This window comes from Chlamydotis macqueenii, chromosome 29 (genome assembly GCF_036417535.1).
Source record: "Chlamydotis macqueenii isolate bChlMac1 chromosome 29, bChlMac1.mat, whole genome shotgun sequence".
Lineage (NCBI taxonomy): Eukaryota > Metazoa > Chordata > Aves > Otidiformes > Otididae > Chlamydotis > Chlamydotis macqueenii.
This window is the reverse complement of record NC_141584.1, coordinates 2,835,982-2,858,264: the sequence shown is the minus strand read 5'-3', so window position 1 is coordinate 2,858,264 and position 22,283 is coordinate 2,835,982.

Below are 22,283 nucleotides of genomic sequence, written 5' to 3'. Positions count from 1 at the left end.
CTCCTCACCGGACATTCCCAGCGCATCTACAGCACCACAGACATCGGGGCTCCGGGCGTTCCCTGACCAACAGGGCTTCGACGTTTACCACCAGCTGCACCTGGGTGCCCACTGAAAAAAACCCCGAAAAATCACAAACGTCGGACTATTGCTCCCACACTGAAAGTGGCAGCCAGTCAAGCTCTTGCTGCTCCTCACCGGCCATTGGCAGCGCATCTACAGCACCACAGACATCGCGGCTCTGGGCTTTCCCTGACCAACAGGCCTTCGACATTTACCACCAGCTGCACCTAGTTGGCCACTGAAAAAAAACCCTGAAAAATCAAAAACGTCGGACAATTGATCCCACACCGAAAGTGCCAGCCAGTCAAGCTCTTGCAGTTCCTCACCGGCCACTGGCAGCTCATCTACAGCACCACAGACATCAAAGCTCCGGGCTTTCCCGGACCAACAGGGCTTCGACGTTTACCACTCGCTGCACCTGGGCTCCCACTGAAAAGAACCCCGAAAAATCACGAACGTCGGACGATTGCACCCACACCGAAAGTGCCAGCAACACAAGCTCTTGCTGCTCCTCACCGGCCATTCCCAGCGCATCTACAGCACCACAGACATCGGGGCTCCGGGCTTTCCCTGACCAACAGGGCTTCGACGTTTACCACCAGCTGAACCTGGGCGCCCACTGGAAAAAAAACCCGAAAAATCACGAACGTCGGACGATTGTTCCCACATTGAAAGTGCCAGCCAGTCAAGCTCTTGCTGCTCCTCACCGGCCATTGGCAGCGCATCTACAGCACCACAGACATCGGGGCTCCGGGCTTTCCCTGACGAACAGGGCTTCGACGTTTACCACCAGCTGCACCTGGGCGCCCACTGAAAAAAATAAACGAAAAATCACGAACATCGGACGATTGCTCCCACACCGAAAGTGCCAGCAACTCAAGCTCTTGCTGCTACTCACCTCCCATTCCCAGCGCATCTACAGCACCACAGACATCGGGGCTCCGGGCTTTCCCTGACCAACTGGGCTTCGACATTTACCACCAGCTGAACCTGGGCGCCCACTGAAATAAAACCCCGAAAAATCACGAACGTCGGACGATTGCTCCCACACCGAAAGTGCCAGCCTGTCAAGCTCTTGCTGCTCCTCACCGGCCATTCCCAGCGCATCTACAGCACCACAGACATCGGGGTTCTGCACTTTCCCTGACCAACAGGGCTTCGACGTTTACCACCAGTTGAACCTGGGCGCCCACTGAAAAAAATAAACGAAAAATCACGAACATCGGACGATTGCTCCCACACCGAAAGTGCCAGCCTGTCAAGCTCTTGCTGCTCCTCACCGGCCATTCCCAGCGCATCTACAGCACCACAGACATCGCGGCTCCGGGCTTTCCCTGACCAACAGGGCTTCGACGTTTACCACCAGCTGCACCTGGTTACCCACTGAAAAAAAACCCTGAAAAATCAAAAACGTCGGACGATTGCTCCCACACTGAAAGTGTGGGCAACTCAAGCTCTTGCTGCTCCTCACCGGCCATTGGCAGCGCATCTACAGCACCACAGACATCGGGGCTCTGGGCTTTCCCTGACCAACAGGGCTTCGACGTTTACCACCAGCTGAACCTGGGAGCCCAGTGAAATAAAACCCCGAAAAATCACGAACGTCGGACGATTCCTCCCACACCGAAAGTGCCAGCAACTCAAGCTCTTGCTGCTACTCACCGGACTTTGGCAGTGCATCTACAGCACCACAGACATCGGGGTTCTACGCTTTCCCTGACTAACAGGGCTTCGACATTTACCATCTGCTGCACCTGGGCGCCAACTGAAAAAAATAAACGAAAAATCATGAACATCGGACGATTGCTCCCACACCGAAAGTGCCAGCAACTCAAGCTCTTGCTGCTCCTCACTGGACTTTGGCAGTGCATCTACAGCACCACAGACATCGGGGTTCTACGCTTTCCCTGACCAACAGGGCTTCGACATTTACCATCAGCTGCACCTGGGCGCCCACTGAAAAAAATAAACGAAAAATCATGAACATCGGACGATTGCTCCCACACCGAAAGTGCCAGCCAGTCAAGCTCTTGCTGCTCCTCACCGGCCATTCCCAGCGCATCTACAGCACCACAGACATCGGGGCTCCGGGCGTTCCCTGACCAACAGGGCTTCGACGTTTACCACCAGCTGCACCTGCGTGCCCACTGAAAAAAACCCCGAAAAATCACAAACGTCGGACTATTGCTCCCACACTGAAAGTGCCAGCCAGTCAAGCTCTTGCTGCTCCTCACCGGCCATTAGCAGAGCATCTACAGCACCACAGACATCGGGGTTCTGCGCTTTCCCTGACCAACAGGGCTTCGACGTTTACCACCAGCTGAACCTGGGCGCCCGCTGAAAAAAATAAAAGAAAAATCACGAACATCTAACAATTGCTCCCACACCAAAAGTGCCAGCCAGTCAAGCTCTTGCTGCTCCTCACCGCCCATTCCCAGCGCATCTACAGCACCACAGACATCGGGGCTCTGGGCTTTCCCTGACCAACAGGGCTTCGACGTTTACCACTCGCTGCACCTGGGCTCCCACTGAAAAGAACCCCGAAAAATCACGAACGTCGGACGATTGCACCCACACCGAAAGTGCCAGCAACACAAGCTCTTGCTGCTACTCACCGCCCATTGGCAGGGCATCTACAGCACCACAGACATCGGGGCTCCGAGCTTTCCCTGACCAACAGGGCTTCAACGTTTACCACCAGCTGCTCCTGGGCGCCCACTGAAATAAAACCCCGAAAAATCACGAACGTCAGACGATTGCTCCCACAACGAAAGTGCCAGCCAGTCAAGCTCTTGCTGCTCCTCCCCGGCCACTCCCAGTGCATCTACAGCACCACAGACATCGGGGCTCCGAGCTTTCCCTGACCAACAGGGCTTCAACGTTTACCACCAGCTGCACCTGGGCGCCCACTGAAAAAAACCCCAAAAATCACGAACGTCGGACGATTGCTCCCACACCGAAAGTGCCAGCATGTCAGCCTCTTGCTGCTCCGCACCGACCATTGGCAGCGTATCTACAGCACCACAGACATCGGGGCTCCGGGCTTTCCCTGACCAACAGGGCTTCGACATTTACCACCAGCTGCACCTGGGCGCCCACTGAAATAAAACTCCGAAAAATCACGAACGTCGGACGATTGCTCCCACAACGAAAGTGCCAGCAACTCAAGCTCTTGCTGCTACTCACCAGACTTTGGCAGTGCATCTACAGCACCACAGACATTGGGGTTCTGCGCTTTCCCTGACCAACAGGGCTTCGACGTTAACCACCAGCTGAACCTGGGCACCCACTGAAAAAAATAAACTAAAAATCACGAACATCGGACGATTGCTCCCACACCGAAAGTGCCAGAAAGTCAAGCTCTTGCTGCTCCTCACCGGCCATTGGCAGCTCATCTACAGCATCACAGATATCCGGGCTCCGGGCTTTCCGTGACCAACAGGGCTTCGACGTTTACCACCAGCTGAACCTGGGCGCCCACTGAAAGTAAAACCCCGAAAAATCACGAACATCGGACGATTGCTCCGACACCGAAAGTGCCAGCAACACAAGCTCTTGCTGCTCCTCACCGCCCATTCCCAGCGCATCTACAGCACCACAGACATCGGGGCTCTGGGCTTTCCCTGACGAACAGGGCTTCGACGTTTACCACCAGCTGAACCTGGGCGCCCACTGAAAAAAAACCCCGAAAAATCACGAACGTCGGACGATTGCTCCCACACCGAAAGTCCCAGCCAGTCAAGCTCTTGCTGCTCCTCACCGGCCATTCCCAGCGCATCTACAGCACCACAGACATCGCGGCTCCGGGCTTTCCCTGACCAACAGGGCTTCGACGTTTACCACCAGCTGCACCTGGTTACCCACTGAAAAAAAACCCTGAAAAATCAAAAACGTCGGACGATTGCTCCCACACTGAAAGTGTGGGCAACTCAAGCTCTTGCTGCTCCTCACCGGCCATTGGAAGCGCATCTACAGCACCACAGACATCGGGGCTCTGGGCTTTCCCTGACCAACAGGGCTTCGACGTTTACCACCAGCTGAACCTGGGAGCCCAGTGAAATAAAACCCCGAAAAATCACGAACGTCGGACGATTCCTCCCACACCGAAAGTGCCAGCAACTCAAGCTCTTGCTGCTACTCACCGGACTTTGGCAGTGCATCTACAGCACCACAGACATCGGGGTTCTACGCTTTCCCTGACTAACAGGGCTTCGACATTTACCATCTGCTGCACCTGGGCGCCCACTGAAAAAAATAAACGAAAAATCATGAACATCGGACGATTGCTCCCACACCGAAAGTGCCAGCCAGTCAAGCTCTTGCTGCTCCTCACCGGACATTCCCAGCGCATCTACAGCACCACAGACATCGGGGCTCCGGGCGTTCCCTGACCAACAGGGCTTCGACGTTTACCACCAGCTGCACCTGGGTGCCCACTGAAAAAAACCCCGAAAAATCACAAACGTCGGACTATTGCTCCCACACTGAAAGTGGCAGCCAGTCAAGCTCTTGCTGCTCCTCACCGGCCATTGGCAGCGCATCTACAGCACCACAGACATCGCGGCTCTGGGCTTTCCCTGACCAACAGGCCTTCGACATTTACCACCAGCTGCACCTAGTTGGCCACTGAAAAAAAACCCTGAAAAATCAAAAACGTCGGACAATTGATCCCACACCGAAAGTGCCAGCCAGTCAAGCTCTTGCAGTTCCTCACCGGCCACTGGCAGCTCATCTACAGCACCACAGACATCAAAGCTCCGGGCTTTCCCGGACCAACAGGGCTTCGACGTTTACCACTCGCTGCACCTGGGCTCCCACTGAAAAGAACCCCGAAAAATCACGAACGTCGGACGATTGCACCCACACCGAAAGTGCCAGCAACACAAGCTCTTGCTGCTCCTCACCGGCCATTCCCAGCGCATCTACAGCACCACAGACATCGGGGCTCCGGGCTTTCCCTGACCAACAGGGCTTCGACGTTTACCACCAGCTGAACCTGGGCGCCCACTGGAAAAAAAACCCGAAAAATCACGAACGTCGGACGATTGTTCCCACATTGAAAGTGCCAGCCAGTCAAGCTCTTGCTGCTCCTCACCGGCCATTGGCAGCGCATCTACAGCACCACAGACATCGGGGCTCCGGGCTTTCCCTGACGAACAGGGCTTCGACGTTTACCACCAGCTGCACCTGGGCGCCCACTGAAAAAAATAAACGAAAAATCACGAACATCGGACGATTGCTCCCACACCGAAAGTGCCAGCAACTCAAGCTCTTGCTGCTACTCACCTCCCATTCCCAGCGCATCTACAGCACCACAGACATCGGGGCTCCGGGCTTTCCCTGACCAACTGGGCTTCGACGTTTACCACCAGCTGAACCTGGGCGCCCACTGAAATAAAACCCCGAAAAATCACGAACGTCGGACGATTGCTCCCACACCGAAAGTGCCAGCCTGTCAAGCTCTTGCTGCTCCTCACCGGCCATTCCCAGCGCATCTACAGCACCACAGACATCGGGGCTCTGCGCTTTCCCTGACCAACAGGGCTTCGACGTTTACCACCAGTTGAACCTGGGCGCCCACTGAAAAAAATAAACGAAAAATCACGAACATCGGACGATTGCTCCCACACCGAAAGTGCCAGCCTGTCAAGCTCTTGCTGCTCCTCACCGGCCATTCCCAGCGCATCTACAGCACCACAGACATCGGGGCTCCGGGCTTTCCCTGACCAACAGGCCTTCGATGTTTACCACCTGCTGAACCTGGGCGCCCAGTGAATAAAAATCCCCAAAAATCACAAACGTCCGACGATTGCTCCCACACTGAAAGTGCCAGCAACTCAAGCTCTGGCTGCTCCTCACCGCCCATTCCCAGCGCATCTACAGCACCACAGACATCGGGGCTCCGGGCTTTCCCTGACCAACAGGGCTTCGACGTTTACCACCAGCTGAACCTGGGCGCCCACTGGAAAAAAAACCCGAAAAATCACGAACGTCGGACGATTGTTCCCACATTGAAAGTGCCAGCCAGTCAAGCTCTTGCTGCTCCTCACCGGCCATTGGCAGCGCATGTACAGCACCACAGACATCGGGGCTCCGGGCTTTCCCTGACGAACAGGGCTTCGACGTTTACCACCAGCTGCACCTGGGCGCCCACTGAAAAAAATAAACGAAAAATCACGAACATCGGACGATTGCTCCCACACCGAAAGTGCCAGCAACTCAAGCTCTTGCTGCTACTCACCTCCCATTCCCAGCGCATCTACAGCACCACAGACATCGGGGCTCCGGGCTTTCCCTGACCAACTGGGTTTCGACGTTTACCACCAGCTGAACCTGGGCGCCCACTGAAATAAAACCCCGAAAAATCACGAACGTCGGACGATTGCTCCCACACCGAAAGTGCCAGCCAGTCAAGCTCTTGCTGCTCCTCACCAGCCATTGCCAGCCCATCTACAGCACCACAGACATCGGGGCTGTGGGCTTTCCCTGACCAACAGGGCTTCGACATTTACCACCAGCTGCACCTGGTTACCCACTGAAAAAAAACCCTGAAAAATCAAAAACGTCGGACGATTGCTCCCACACCGAAAGTGCCAGCCTGTCAAGCTCTTGCTGCTCCTCACCGCCCATTCCCAGCGCATCTACAGCACCACAGACATCGGGGCTCCGGGCTTTCCCTGACCAACAGGCCTTCGATGTTTACCACCTGCTGAACCTGGGCGCCCAGTGAATAAAAATCCCCAAAAATCACAAACGTCCGACGAGTGCTCCCACACTGAAAGTGCCAGCAACTCAAGCTCTTGCTGCTCCTCACCGCCCATTCCCAGCGCATCTACAGCACCACAGACATCGGGGCTCCGGGCTTTCCCTGACCAACTGGGCTTCGACGTTTACCACCAGCTGAACCTTTGCGCCCACTGAAATAAAACCCCGAAAAATCACGAACGTCCGACGATTGCTCCCACACCCAAAGTGCCAGCCAGTCAAGCTCTTGCTGCTCCTCACCGGCCATTCTCAGCGCATCTACAGCACCACAGACATCGGGGCTCCGGGCTTTCCCTGACCAACAGGGCTTCGACGTTTACCACCAGCTAAACCTGGGCGCCCCCTGAAAAAAAACCCCGAAAAATCACGAACGTCGGACGATTGCTCCAACACCGAAAGTGCCAGCCAGTCAAGCTATGCTGCTCCTCACCAGCCATTCCCAGCGCATCTACAGCACCACAGACATCGGAGCTCTGCGCTTTCCCTGACCAACAGGGCTTCGACGTTTACCACCAGTTGAACCTGGGCGCCCACTGAAAAAAATAAACGAAAAATCAGGAACATCGGACGATTGCTCCCACACCGAAAGTGCCAGCCTGTCAAGCTCTTGCTGCTCCTCACCGGCCATTCCCAGCGCATCTACAGCACCACAGACATCGGGGCTCCGGGCTTTCCCTGACCAACAGGGCTTCGACGTTTACCACCAGCTGCACCTGGGTGCCCACTGAAAAAAACCGCGAAAAATCACAAACGTCGGACTATTCCTCCCACACCGAAAGTGCCAGCAACTCAAGCTCTTGCTGCTACTCACCGGACTTTGGCAGTGCATCTACAGCACCACAGACATCGGGGTTCTACGCTTTCCCTGAACAACAGGGCTTCGACATTTACCATCAGCTGCACCTGGGCGCCCACTGAAAAAAATAAACGAAAAATCATGAACATCGGACGATTGCTCCCACAACGAAAGTGCCAGCCAGTCAAGCTCTTGCTGCTCCTCACCGGACATTCCCAGCGCATCTACAGCACCACAGACATCGGGGCTCCGGGCTTTCCCTGACCAACAGGGCTTCGACGTTTACCACCAGCTGCACCTGGGTGCCCACTGAAAAAAATAAACGAAAAATCACAAATGTCGGACTATTGCTCCCACACTGAAAGTGCCAGCCAGTCAAGCTCTTGCTGCTCCTCACCGGCCATTGGCAGCGCATCTACAGCACCACAGACATCGCGGCTCTGGGCTTTCCCTGACCAACAGGGCTTCGACGTTTACCACCAGCTGCACCTAGTTGGCCACTGAAAAAAAACCCTGAAAAATCACAAACGTCGGACTATTGCTCCCACACCGAAAGTGCCAGCCAGTCAAGCTCTTGCAGTTCCTCATCGGCCACTGGCAGCTCATCTACAGCACCACAGACATCGGAGCTCCGGGCTTTCCCGGACCAACAGGGCTTCGACGTTTACCACTCGCTGCACCTGGGATCCCACTGAAAAGAACCCCGAAAAATCACGAACGTCGGACGATTGCACCCACACCGAAAGTGCCAGCAACACAAGCTCTTGCTGCTCCTCACCGCCCATTCCCAGCGCATCTACAGCACCACAGACATCGGGGCTCCGGGCTTTCCCTGACCAACAGGGCTTCGACCTTTACCACCAGCTGAACCTGGGCGCCCACTGGAAAAAAAACCCGAAAAATCACGAACGTCGGACGATTGTTCCCACATTGAAAGTGCCAGCCAGTCAAGCTCTTGCTGCTCCTCACCGGCCATTGGCAGCGCATCTACAGCACCACAGACATCGGGGCTCCGGGCTTTCCCTGACGAACAGGGCTTCGACGTTTACCACCCGCAGCACCTGGGCGCCCACTGAAAAAAATAAACGAAAAATCACGAACATCGGAGGATTGCTCCCACACCGAAAGTGCCAGCAACTCAAGCTCTTGCTGCTACTCACCGCCCATTGGCAGGGCATCTACAGCACCACAGACATCGGGGCTCCGATCTTTCCCTGACCAACAGGACTTCGACGTTTACCACCAGCTGAACCTGGGCGCCCACTGAAATAAAACCCCGAAAAATCACGAACGTCGGACGATTGCTCCCACACCGAAAGTGCCAGCCAGTCAAGCTCTTGCTGCTCCTCACCGGCCATTCCCAGCCCATCTACAGCACCACAGACATCGCGGCTCTGGGCTTTCCCTGACCAACAGGGCTTCGACGTTTACCACCAGCTGCACCTAGTTGGCCACTGAAAAAAAACCCTGAAAAATCAAAAACGTCGGACGATTGATCCCACACTGAAAGTGCCAGCCAGTCAAGCTCTTGCTGCTCCTTACCGGCCATTGGAGGCGCATCTACAGCACCACAGACATCGGGGCTCCGGGCTTTCCCTGACCAACAGGGCTTAGAAGTTTACCACCAGCTGAACCTGGGCGCCCACTGAAAGTAAAACCCCAAAGAATCACGAACGTCGGACGATTGCTCCCACACCGAAAGTGCCAGCAACTCAAGCTCCTGCTGCTCCTCACCGGCCATTCCCAGCGCATCTACAGCACCACAGACATCGGGGCTCTGGGCTTTCCCTGACCAACAGGGCTTCGACGTTTACCACCAGCTGAACCTGGGAGCCCAGTGAATAAAAATCCCCAAAAATCACAGATGTCCGACGATTGCTCGCACACCCAAAGTGCCAGACAGTCAAGCTCTTGCTGCTCCTCACCGGCCATTCCCAGCGCATCTACAGCACCACAGACATCGGGGCTCCGGGCATTCCCTGACCAACACGGCTTCGACATTTACCACCAGCTGCACCTGGGCGCCCACTGAAAAAAATAAACGAAAAATCACGAACATCGCACGATTGCTCCCACAATTAAAGTGCCAACCAGTCAAGCTCTTGCTGCTCCTCACCGGCCATTCCCAGTGCATCTATAGCACCACAGACATCGGGGCTCCGGGCTTTCCCTGACCAACAGGGCTTCGACGTTTACCACCAGCTGAACCTGGGCGCCCACTGAAAATAATAAACTAAAAATCACGAACATCGGACGATTGCTCCCACACCGAAAGTGCCAGACAGTCAAGCTCTTGCTGCTCCTCACCGGCCATTGGCACCTCATCTACAGCATCACAGATATCGGGGCTCCGGGCTTTCCGTGACCAACAGGGCTTCGACGTTTACCACCAGCTGAACCTGGGCGCCCACTGAAAGTAAAACCCCGAAAAATCACGAACATCGGACGATTGCTCCCACACCGAAAGTGCCAGACAGTCAAGCTCTAGCTGCTGAACACCGGCCATTCCCAGCGCATCTACAGCACCACAGACATCGGGGCTCCGGGCTTTCCCTGACCAACAGGGCTTCGACATTTACCACCAGCTGCACCCGGTTACCCACTGAAAAAAAACCCTGAAAAATCACAAACGTCGGACGATTGCTCCCACACCGAAAGTGCCAGCAACTCAAGCTCTTCCTGCTCCTCACCGGCCATTCCCAGCGCATCTACAGCACCACAGACATCGGGGCTCCGGGCTTTCCCTGACCAACAGGGCTTCAACGTTTACCACCAGCTGCACCTGGGCGCCCACTGAAAAAAAACCCCGAATAATCACAAACATCGGACTATTGCTCCCACACCAAAAGTGCCAGACAGTCAACCTCTTGCTGCTCCTCACCGGCCATTGGCAGCGCATCTACAGCACCACAGACATCGGGGCTCCGGGCTTTCCCTGACCAACAGGGCTTCGACATTTACCACCAGCTGCACCCGGTTACCCACTGAAAAAAAACCCTGAAAAATCACAAACGTCGGACGATTGCTCCCACACCGAAAGTGCCAGCAACTGAAGCTCTTGCTGCTACTCACCGGACTTTGGCAGTGCATCTACAGCACCACAGACATCGGGGTTCTACGCTTTCCCTCACCAACAGGGCTTCGACATTTACCACCAGCTGCACCTGGGCGCCCACTGAAAAAAATAAACGAAAAATCACAAACGTCGGACTATTGATCCCACACTGAAAGTGCCAGCCAGTCAAGCCCTTGCTGCTCCTCACCGGCCATTGGCAGCGCATCTACAGCACCACAGACATCGGGGCTCCGGGCTTTCCCTGACCAACAGGGCTTCGACGTTTACCACCAGCTGCACCTGGGCGCCCACTGAAAAAAAAACCGCAAAAATCACGAACGTCGGACGATTGCACCCACAACGAAAGTGCCAGCATGTGAGCCTCTTGCTGCTCCTCAACGGCTATTGGCAGCGCATCTACAGCACCACAGACGTCGGGGCTCCGTGCTTTCCCTGACGAACAGGGCTTCGAAATTTACCACCGGCTGCACCTGGGCGCCCACTGAAATAAAACCCCGAAAAATCACGAACGTCGGACGATTGCTCCCACACCGAAAGTGCCAGCAACTCAAGCTCTTGCTGCTCCTCACCGGACATTCCCAGCGCATCTACAGCACCACAGACATCGGGGCTCCGGGCTTTCGCTGACCAACAGGGCTTCGACGTTTACCACCAGTTGAACCTGGGCGCCCACTGAAAAAAATAAACGAAAAATCACCAACATCGGACGATTGCTCCCACACCGAAAGTGCCAGCCTGTCAAGCTCTTGCTGCTCCTCACCGGCCATTCCCAGCGCATCTACAGCACCACAGACATCGGGGCTCCGGGCTTTCCCTGACCAACAGGGCTTCGACGTTTACCACCAGCTGCACCTGGGTGCCCACTGAAAAAAACCGCGAAAAATCACAAACGTCGGACTATTCCTCCCACACCGAAAGTGCCAGCAACTCAAGCTCTTGCTGCTACTCACCGGACTTTGGCAGTGCATCTACAGCACCACAGACATCGGGGTTCTACGCTTTCCCTGACCAACAGGGCTTCGACATTTACCACCAGCTGCACCTGGGCGCCCACTGAAAAAAATAAACGAAAAATCATGAACATCGGACGATTGCTCCCACAACGAAAGTGCCAGCCAGTCAAGCTCTTGCTGCTACTCACCGGCCATTCCCAGCGCATCTACAGCACCACAGACATCGCGGCTCTGGGCTTTCCCTGACCAACAGGCCTTCGACATTTACCACCAGCTGCACCTAGTTGGCCACTGAAAAAAAACCATGAAAAATCAAAAACGTCGGACAATTGCTCCCACACCGAAAGTGCCAGCCAGTCAAGCTCTTGCTGCTCCTCACCGGCCATTCCCAGCGCATCTACAGCACCACAGACATCGGGGCTCCGGGCTTTCCCTGACGAACAGGGCTTCGACGTTTACCACCAGCTGAACCTGGGCGCCCACTGGAAAAAAAACCCGAAAAATCACGAACGTCGGACGATTGTTCCCACATTGAAAGTGCCAGCCAGTCAAGCTCTTGCTGCTCCTCACCGGCCATTGGCAGCGCATCTACAGCACCACAGACATCGGGGCTCCGGGCTTTCCCTGACGAACAGGGCTTCGACGTTTACCACCCGCTGCACCTGGGCGCCCACTGAAAAAAATAAACGAAAAATCACGAACATCGGACGATTGCTCCCACACCGAAAGTGCCAGCAACTCAAGCTCTTGCTGCTACTCACCGCCCATTGGCAGGGCATCTACAGCACCACAGACATCGGGGCTCCGAGCTTTCCCTGACCAACAGGGCTTCAACGTTTACCACCAGCTGCACCTGGGCGCCCACTGAAATAAAACCCCGAAAAATCACGAACGTCGGACGATTGCTCCCACACTGAAAGTGCCAGCAACTCAAGCTCTTGCTGCTCCTCACTGGCCATTCCCAGCGCATCTACAGCACCACAGACATCGGGGCTCCGGGCTTTCCCTGACCAACTGGGCTTCGACGTTTACCACCAGCTGAACCTGGGCGCCCACTGAAATAAAACCCCGAAAAATCACGAACGTCGGACGATTGCTCCCACACCGAAAGTGCCAGCAACTCAAGCTCTTGCTGCTCCTCACCGGCCACTCCCAGTGCATCTACAGCACCACAGACATCGGGGTTCTGCGCTTTCCCTGACCAACAGGGCTTAGAAGTTTACCACCAGCTGAACCTTTGCGCCCACTGAAATAAAACCCCGAAAAATCACGAACGTCCGACGATTGCTCCCACACCCAAAGTGCCAGCCAGTCAAGCTCTTGCTGCTCCTCACCGGCCATTCCCAGCGCATCTACAGCACCACAGACATCGGGGCTCCGGGCTTTCCCTGACCAACAGGGCTTCGACGTTTACCACCAGCTAAACCTGGGCGCCCCCTGAAAAAAAACCCCGAAAAATCACGAACGTCGGACGATTGCTCCAACACCGAAAGTGCCAGCCAGTCAAGCTATGCTGCTCCTCACCAGCCATTCCCAGCGCATCTACAGCACCACAGACATCGGAGCTCTGCGCTTTCCCTGACCAACAGGGCTTCGACGTTTACCACCAGTTGAACCTGGGCGCCCACTGAAAAAAATAAACGAAAAATCACGAACATCGGACGATTGCTCCCACACCGAAAGTGCCAGCCTGTCAAGCTCTTGCTGCTCCTCACCGGCCATTCCCAGCGCATCTACAGCACCACAGACATCGGGGCTCCGGGCTTTCCCTGACCAACAGGGCTTCGACGTTTACCACCAGCTGCACCTGGGTGCCCACTGAAAAAAACCGCGAAAAATCACAAACGTCGGACTATTCCTCCCACACCGAAAGTGCCAGCAACTCAAGCTCTTGCTGCTACTCACCGGACTTTGGCAGTGCATCTACAGCACCACAGACATCGGGGTTCTACGCTTTCCCTGAACAACAGGGCTTCGACATTTACCATCAGCTGCACCTGGGCGCCCACTGAAAAAAATAAACGAAAAATCATGAACATCGGACGATTGCTCCCACAACGAAAGTGCCAGCCAGTCAAGCTCTTGCTGCTCCTCACCGGCCATTCCCAGCGCATCTACAGCACCACAGACATCGGGGCTCCGGGCGTTCCCTGACCAACAGGGCTTCGACGTTTACCACCAGCTGCACCTGGGTGCCCACTGAAAAAAATAAACGAAAAATCACAAATGTCGGACTATTGCTCCCACACTGAAAGTGCCAGCCAGTCAAGCTCTTGCTGCTCCTCACCGGACATTCCCAGCGCATCTACAGCACCACAGACATCGCGGCTCTGGGCTTTCCCTGACCAACAGGGCTTCGACGTTTACCACCAGCTGCACCTAGTTGGCCACTGAAAAAAAACCCTGAAAAATCACAAACGTCGGACTATTGCTCCCACACCGAAAGTGCCAGCCAGTCAAGCTCTTGCAGTTCCTCATCGGCCACTGGCAGCTCATCTACAGCACCACAGACATCGGAGCTCCGGGCTTTCCCTGACCAACAGGGCTTCGACGTTTACCACTCGCTGCACCTGGGATCCCACTGAAAAGAACCCCGAAAAATCACGAACGTCGGACGATTGCACCCACACCGAAAGTGCCAGCAACACAAGCTCTTGCTGCTCCTCACCGCCCATTCCCAGCGCATCTACAGCACCACAGACATCGGGGCTCCGGGCTTTCCCTGACGAACAGGGCTTCGACCTTTACCACCAGCTGAACCTGGGCGCCCACTGGAAAAAAAACCCGAAAAATCACGAACGTTGGACGATTGTTCCCACATTGAAAGTGCCAGCCAGTCAAGCTCTTGCTGCTCCTCACCGGCCATTGGCAGCGCATCTACAGCACCACAGACATCGGGGCTCCGGGCTTTCCCTGACGAACAGGGCTTCGACGTTTACCACCCGCAGCACCTGGGCGCCCACTGAAAAAAATAAACGAAAAATCACGAACATCGGAGGATTGCTCCCACACCGAAAGTGCCAGCAACTCAAGCTCTTGCTGCTACTCACCGCCCATTGGCAGGGCATCTACAGCACCACAGACATCGGGGCTCCGATCTTTCCCTGACCAACAGGACTTCGACGTTTACCACCAGCTGAACCTGGGCGCCCACTGAAATAAAACCCCGAAAAATCACGAACGTCGGACGATTGCTCCCACACCGAAAGTGCCAGCAACTCAAGCTCTTGCTGCTCCTCACCGGCCACTCCCAGTGCATCTACAGCACCACAGACATCGGGGTTCTGCGCTTTCCCTGACCAACACGGCTTTGAAGTTTACCACCAGCTGCACCTGGGCGCCCACTGAAATAAAACCCCGAAAAATCACGAACGTCCGACGATTGCTCCCACACCCAAAGTGCCAGCCAGTCAAGCTCTTGCTGCTCCTCACCGGCCATTCCCAGCGCATCTACAGCACCACAGACATCGGGGTTCTGCGCTTTCCCTGAACAACAGGGCTTCAACGTTTACCACCAGCTGCACCTGGGTGCCCACTGAAAAAAATAAAGGAAAAATCACGAACATCGCACGATTGCTCCCACACCGAAAGTGCCAGCCAGTCAAGCACTTGCTGCTCCTCACCGGCCATTCCCAGCGCATCTACAGCACCACAGACATCGGGGCTCCGGGCTTTCCCTGACCAACAGGGCTTCGACATTTACCACCAGCTGCACCTGGTTACCCACTGAAAAAAAACCCTGAAAAATCAAAAACGTCGGACGATTGCTCCCACACCGAAAGTGCCAGCAACTCAAGCTCTTGCTGCTCCTCACCTCCCATTCCCAGCGCATCTACAGCACCACAGACATCGCGGCTCCGGGCTTTCCCTGACCAACAGGGCTTCGACGTTTACCACCAGCTGCACCTGGGTGCCCCCTGAAAAAAAAACCCCAAAAATCACAAATGTCGGACGATTCCTGCCACACCTTAAATGCCAGCCTGTCAAGCTCTTGCTGCTACTCACCGGCCATTCCCAGCGCATCTACAGCACCACAGACATCGGGGCTCCGGGCTTTCCCTGACCAACAGGGCTTCGACGTTTACCACCAGCTGCACCTGGGCGCCCACTGAAAAAAAAACCGCAAAAATCACGAACGTCGGACGATTGCACCCACAACGAAAGTGCCAGCATGTGAGCCTCTTGCTGCTCCTCACCGGCTATTGGCAGTGCATCTACAGCACCACAGACGTCGGGGCTCCGGGCTTTCCCTGACCAACAGGGCTTCGAAATTTACCACCGGCTGCACCTGGGCGCCCACTGAAATAAAACCCCGAAAAATCACGAACGTCGGACGATTGCTCCCACAACCAAAGTGCCAGCAACTCAAGCTCTTGCTGCTACTCACCAGACTTTGGCAGTGCATCTACAGCACCACAGACATTGGGGTTCTGCGCTTTCCCTGACCAACAGGGCTTCGACGTTTACCACCAGCTGAACCTGGGCGCCCACTGAAAATAATAAACTAAAAATCACGAACATCGGACGATTGCTCCCACACCGAAAGTGCCAGACAGTCAAGCTCTTGCTGCTCCTCACCGGCCATTGGCAGCTCATCTACAGCATCACCGATATCGGGGCTCCGGGCTTTCCGTGACCAACAGGGCTTAGAAGTTTACCACCAGCTGAACCTGGGCGCCCACTGAAAGTAAAACCCCGAAAAATCACGAACATCGGACGATTGCTCCCACACCGAAAGTCCCAGCCAGTCAAGCTCTTGCTGCTCCTCACCGGCCATTCCCAGCGCATCTACAGCACCACAGACATCGCGGCTCCGGGCTTTCCCTGACCAACAGGGCTTCGACATTTACCACCAGCTGCACCTGGTTGCCCCCTGAAAAAAAACCCTGAAAAATCAAAAACGTCAGACGACTGCTCCCACACTGAAAGTGCCAGCAACTCAAGCTCTTGCTGCTCCTCACCGCCCATTCCCAGCGCATCTACAGCACCACAGACATCGGGGCTCCGGGCTTTCCCTGACCAACAGGGCTTCGACGTTTACCACTCGCTGCACCTGGGCTCCCACTGAAAAGAACCCCGAAAAATCACGAACGTCGGACGATTGCTTCCACACCGAAAGTGCCAGCCTGTCAAGCTATGCTGCTCCTCACCAGCCATTCCCAGCGCATCTACAGCACCACAGACATCGGGGCTCCCGGCTTTCCCTGACCAACCGGGCTTCGACATTTACCACCAGCTGCACCTGGGTGCCCCCTGAAAAAAAAACCCCAAAAATCACGAACGTCGGACGATTCCTGCCACACCTTAAATGCCAGCCTGTCAAGCTCTTGCTGCTCCTCACCGGCCATTGGCAGCGCATCTACAGCACCACAGACATCGGGGTTCTGCACTTTCCCTGACCAACAGGCCTTCGATGTTTACCACCTGTTGAACCTGGGCGCCCAGTGAATAAAAATCCCCAAAAATCACAAACGTCCGACGATTGCTCCCACACTGAAAGTGCCAGCAACTCAAGCTCTTGCTGCTCCTCACCAGCCATTCCCAGCGCATCTACAGCACCACAGACATCGGGGCTGTGGGCTTTCCCTGACCAACAGGGCTTCGACATTTACCACCAGCTGCACCTGGGCGCCCACTGAAAGTAAAACCCCGAAAAATCACGAACGTCGGACGATTGCTCCCACACCAAAAGTGCCAGCCAGTCAAGCTCTTGCTGCTCCTCACCGGACAGTGGCAGTGCATCTACAGCACCACAGACATCGCGGCTCCGGGCTTTCCCTGACCAACAGGGCTTCGACGTTTACCACTCGCTGAACCTGGGCTCCCACTGAAAAGAACCCCGAAAAATCACGAACGTCGGACGATTGCTCCCACACCAAAAGTGCCAGACAGTCAAGCTCTAGCTGCTGAACACCGGCCATTCCCAGCGCATCTACAGCACCACAGACATCGGGGCTCCGGGCTTTCCCTGACCAACAGGTCTTAGAAGTTTACCACCAGCTGAACCTGGGTGCCCACTGAAATAAAACCCCGAAAAATCACGAACGTCCGACGATTGCTCCCAGACCCAAAGTGCCAGCCAGTCAAGCTCTTGCTGCTACTCACCGCCCATTGGCAGCGCATCTACAGCACCACAGACATCGGGGCTCCCGGCTTTCCCTGATCAACTGGGCTTTTACGTTTACCACCAGCTGCACCTGGGCGCCCACTGAAAAAAAACCCCGAATAATCACAAACATCGGACTATTGCTCCCACACCGAAAGTGCCAGCCAGTCAAGCTCTTGCTGCTCCTCACCGGCCATTCCCAGCGCATCTACAGCACCACAGACATCGGGGCTCCGGGATTTCCCTGACCAACAGGGCTTCGACGTTTACCACCAGCTGCACCTGGGCTCCCACGGAAAAAAAACCCCGAATAATCACAAACATCGGACTATTGCTCCCACACCAAAAGTGCCAGCCAGTCAAGCTCCTGCTGCTCCTCACCGCCCATTCCCAGCGCATCTACAGCACCACAGACATCGGGGCTCCGGGCTTTCCCTGACCAACAGGGCTTCGACATTTACCACCAGCTGCACCTGGGCGCCCACTGAATTAAAACCCCGAAAAATCACGAACGTCGGACGATTCCTCTAACACCGAAAGTGCCAGCAACTCAAGCTCTTGCTGCTACTCACCGGACTTTGGCAGTGCATCTACAGCACCACAGACATCGGGGCTCCTGGCTTTCCCTGACCAACAGGGCTTCGACATTTACCACCAGCTGCACCTGGTTGCCCACTGAAAAAAAACCCTGAAAAATGACGAACGTCGGACGATTGCTCCCACACCAAAAGTGCCAGCCTGTCAAGCTCTTGCTGTTCCTCACCGGACAGTGGCAGCTCATCTACAGCACCACAGACATCGGGGCTCCGGGCTTTCCCTGACCAACAGGGCTTCGACGTTTACCACTCGCTGAACCTGGGCTCCCACTGAAAAGAACCCCGAAAAATCACGAACGTCGGACGATTGCTCCCACACCAAAAGTGCCAGACAGTCAAGCTCTAGCTGCTGAACACCGGCCATTCCCAGCGCATCTACAGCACCACAGACATCGGGGCTCCGGGCTTTGCCTGACCAACAGGGCTTAGAAGTTTACCACCAGCTGAACCTGGGCGCCCACTGAAATAAAACCCCGAAAAATCACGAACATCGGACGATTGCTCCCACACCCAAAGTGCCAGTCAGTCAAGCTCTTGCTGCTCCTCACCGCCCATTCCCAGCGCATCTACAGCACCACAGACATCGGGGCTCCGGGTTTTACCTGACCAACAGGGCTTGAACGTTTACCACCAGCTGCACCTGGGCGCCCACTGAAATAAAACCCCGAAAAATCACGAACGTCGGATGATTCCTCCCACACCGAAAGTGCCAGCCAGTCAAGCTCTTGCTGCTCCTCACCGGCCATTCCCAGCGCATCTACAGCACCACAGACATCGCGGCTCCGGGCTTTCCCTGACCAACAGGGCTTCGACATTTACCACCAGCTGCACCTGGTTACCCACTGAAAAAAAACCCTGAAAAATCACAAACGTCGGACGATTCCTCCCACACCGAAAGTGCCAGCCTGTCAAGCTCTTGCTGCTCGTCCCCGGCCATTGGCAGCGCAACTACAGCACCACAGACATCGGGGCTCCGGGCATTCCCAGACCAACAGGGCTTCGACATTTACCACCAGCTGCACCTGGGCACCCACTGAAATAAAACCCCGAAAAATCACGAACGTCGGACAATTGCTCCCACAACGAAAGTGCCAGCAACTCAAGCTCTTGCTGCTACTCACCGGCCATTCCCAGCGCATCTACAGCACCACAGACATCGGGGCTCCGGGCTTTCCCTGACCAACTGGGCTTCGACGTTTACCACCAGCTGAACCTGGGCGCCCACTGAAATAAAACCCCCAAAAATCACGAACGTCGGACGATTGCTCCCACACCGAAAGTGCCAGCCAGTCAAGCTCTTGCTGCTCCTCACCGGACTTTGGCAGTGCATCTACAGCACCACAGACATCGGGGCTCCGGGCTTTCCCTGACCAACAGGGCTTCGACGTTTATCACCAGCTGCACCTGGTTACCCACTGAAAAAAAACCCCGAATAATCACAAACATCGGACTATTGCTCCCACACCAAAAGTGCCAGCCAGTCAAGCTCTTGCTGCTCGTCCCCGGCCATTGGCAGCGCATCTACAGCACCACAGACATCGGGGCTCCGGGCTTTCCCTGACCAACAGGGCTTCGACGTTTACCACCAGCTGCACCTGGGCGCCCACTGAAATAAAACCCCAAAAAATCACGAACGTCGGACGATTCCTCCCACACCGAAAGTGCCAGCAACTCAAGCTCTTGCTACTACTCACCGGACTTTGGCAGTGCATCTACAGCACCACAGACATCGGGGTTCTGCGCTTTCCCTGACCAACAGGCCTTCGACGTTTACCACCAGCTGAACCTGGGCGCCCCCTGAAAAAAAACCCTGAAAAATCAAAAACGTCGGACGATTGCTCCCACAACGAAAGTGCCAGCCAGTCAAGCTCTTGCTGCTCCTCACCGGACAGTGGCAGTGCATCTACAGCACCACAGACATCGGGGCTCCGGGCTTTCCCTGACCATCAGGGCTTCGACATTTACCACCAGCTGCACCTGGGCTCCCACTGAAAAGAACCCCGAAAAATCACGAACGTCCGACGATTGCTCCCACACCAAAAGTGCCAGCCTGTCAAGCTCTAGCTGCTGAACACCGGCCATTCCCAGCGCATCTACAGCACCACAGACATCGGGGCTCCGGGCTTTCCCTGACCAACAGGGCTTAGAAGTTTACCACCAGCTGAACCTGGGCGCCCACTGAAATAAAACCCCGAAAAATCACGAACGTCCGACGATTGCTCCCACACCCAAAGTGTCAGCCAGTCAAGCTCTTGCTGCTCCTCAGCGGCCATTGGCAGCACATCTACAGCACCACAGACATCGGGGCTCCGGGCTTTCCCTGATCAACTGGGCTTTGACGTTTACCACCAGCTGCACCTGGGCGCCCACTGAAAAAAAACCCCGAATAATCACAAACATCGGACTATTGCTCCCACACCGAAAGTGCCAGCCAGTCAAGCTCTTGCTGCTCCTCACCGGCCATTCCCAGCGCATCTACAGCACCACAGACATCGGGGCTCCGGGATTTCCCTGACCAACAGGGCTTCGACGTTTACCACCAGCTGCACCTGGGCTCCCACGGAAAAAAAACCCCGAATAATCACAAACATCGGACTATTGCTCCCACACCAAAAGTGCCAGCCAGTCAAGCTCCTGCTGCTCCTCACCGGCCATTGGCAGCGCATCTACAGCACCACAGACATCGGGGCTCCGGGCTTTCCCTGACCAACAGGGCTTCGACGTTTACCACCAGCTGCACCTGGGCGCCCACTGAAATAAAACCCCGAAAAATCACGAACGTCGGACGATTCCTCCGACACCGAAAGTGCCAGCAACTCAAGCTCTTGCTGCTACTCACCGGACTTTGGCAGTGCATCTACAGCACCACAGACATCGGGGTTCTACGCTTTCCCTGACCAAGAGGGCTTCGACATTTACCACCAGCTGCACCTGGGCGCCCACTGAAAAAAAACCCCGAAAAATCACGAACGTCGGACGATTGCTCCCACACCGAAAGTGCCAGCAACTCAAGCTCTTCTGCTCCTCACCGGCCATTGGCAGCTCATCTACAGCACCACAGACATCGGGGTTCTGCGCTTTCGCTGACCAACAGGGCTTCGACGTTTACCACCAGCTGAACCTGGGCGCCCGCTGAAAAAAATAAAAAAAAAATCACGAACATGGGACGATTGCTCCCACACCAAAAGTGCCAGCCAGTCAAGCTCTTGCTGCTCCTCACCGCCCATTCCCAGCGCATCTACAGCACCACAGACATCGGGGCTCCGGGCTTTCCCTGACCAACAGGCCTTCGACGTTTACCACCAGCTGAACCTGGGCGCCCACTGAAAAAAAACCCTGAAAAATGACGAACGTCGGACGATTGCTCCCACACCAAAAGTGCCAGACAGTCAAGCTCTAGCTGCTGAACACCGGCCATTCCCAGCGCATCTACAGCACCACAGACATCGGGGCTCCGGGCTTTCCCTGACCAACAGGGCTTCGACGTTTACCACCAGTTGAACCTGGGCGCCCACTGAAATAAAACCCCCAAAAATCACGAACGTCGGACGATTGCTCCCACACCGAAAGTGCCAGCCAGCCAAGCTCTTGCTGCTCCTCACCGGACTTTGGCAGTGCATCTACAGCATCACAGAATTCGGGGCTCCGGGCTTTCCCTGACCAACAGGGCTTTGACGTTTACCACCAGCTGCACCTGGGCTCCCACTGAAAAAAAACCCCGAATAATCACAAACATCGGACTGTTGCTCCCACACCAAAAGTGCCAGACAGTCAACCTCTTGCTGCTCCTCACCGGCCATTGGCAGCGCATCTACAGCACCACAGACATCGGGGCTCCGGGCTTTCCCTGACCAACAGGGCTTCGACATTTACCACCAGCTGCACCTGGGCGCCCACTGAAATAAAACCCCGAAAAATCACGAACGTC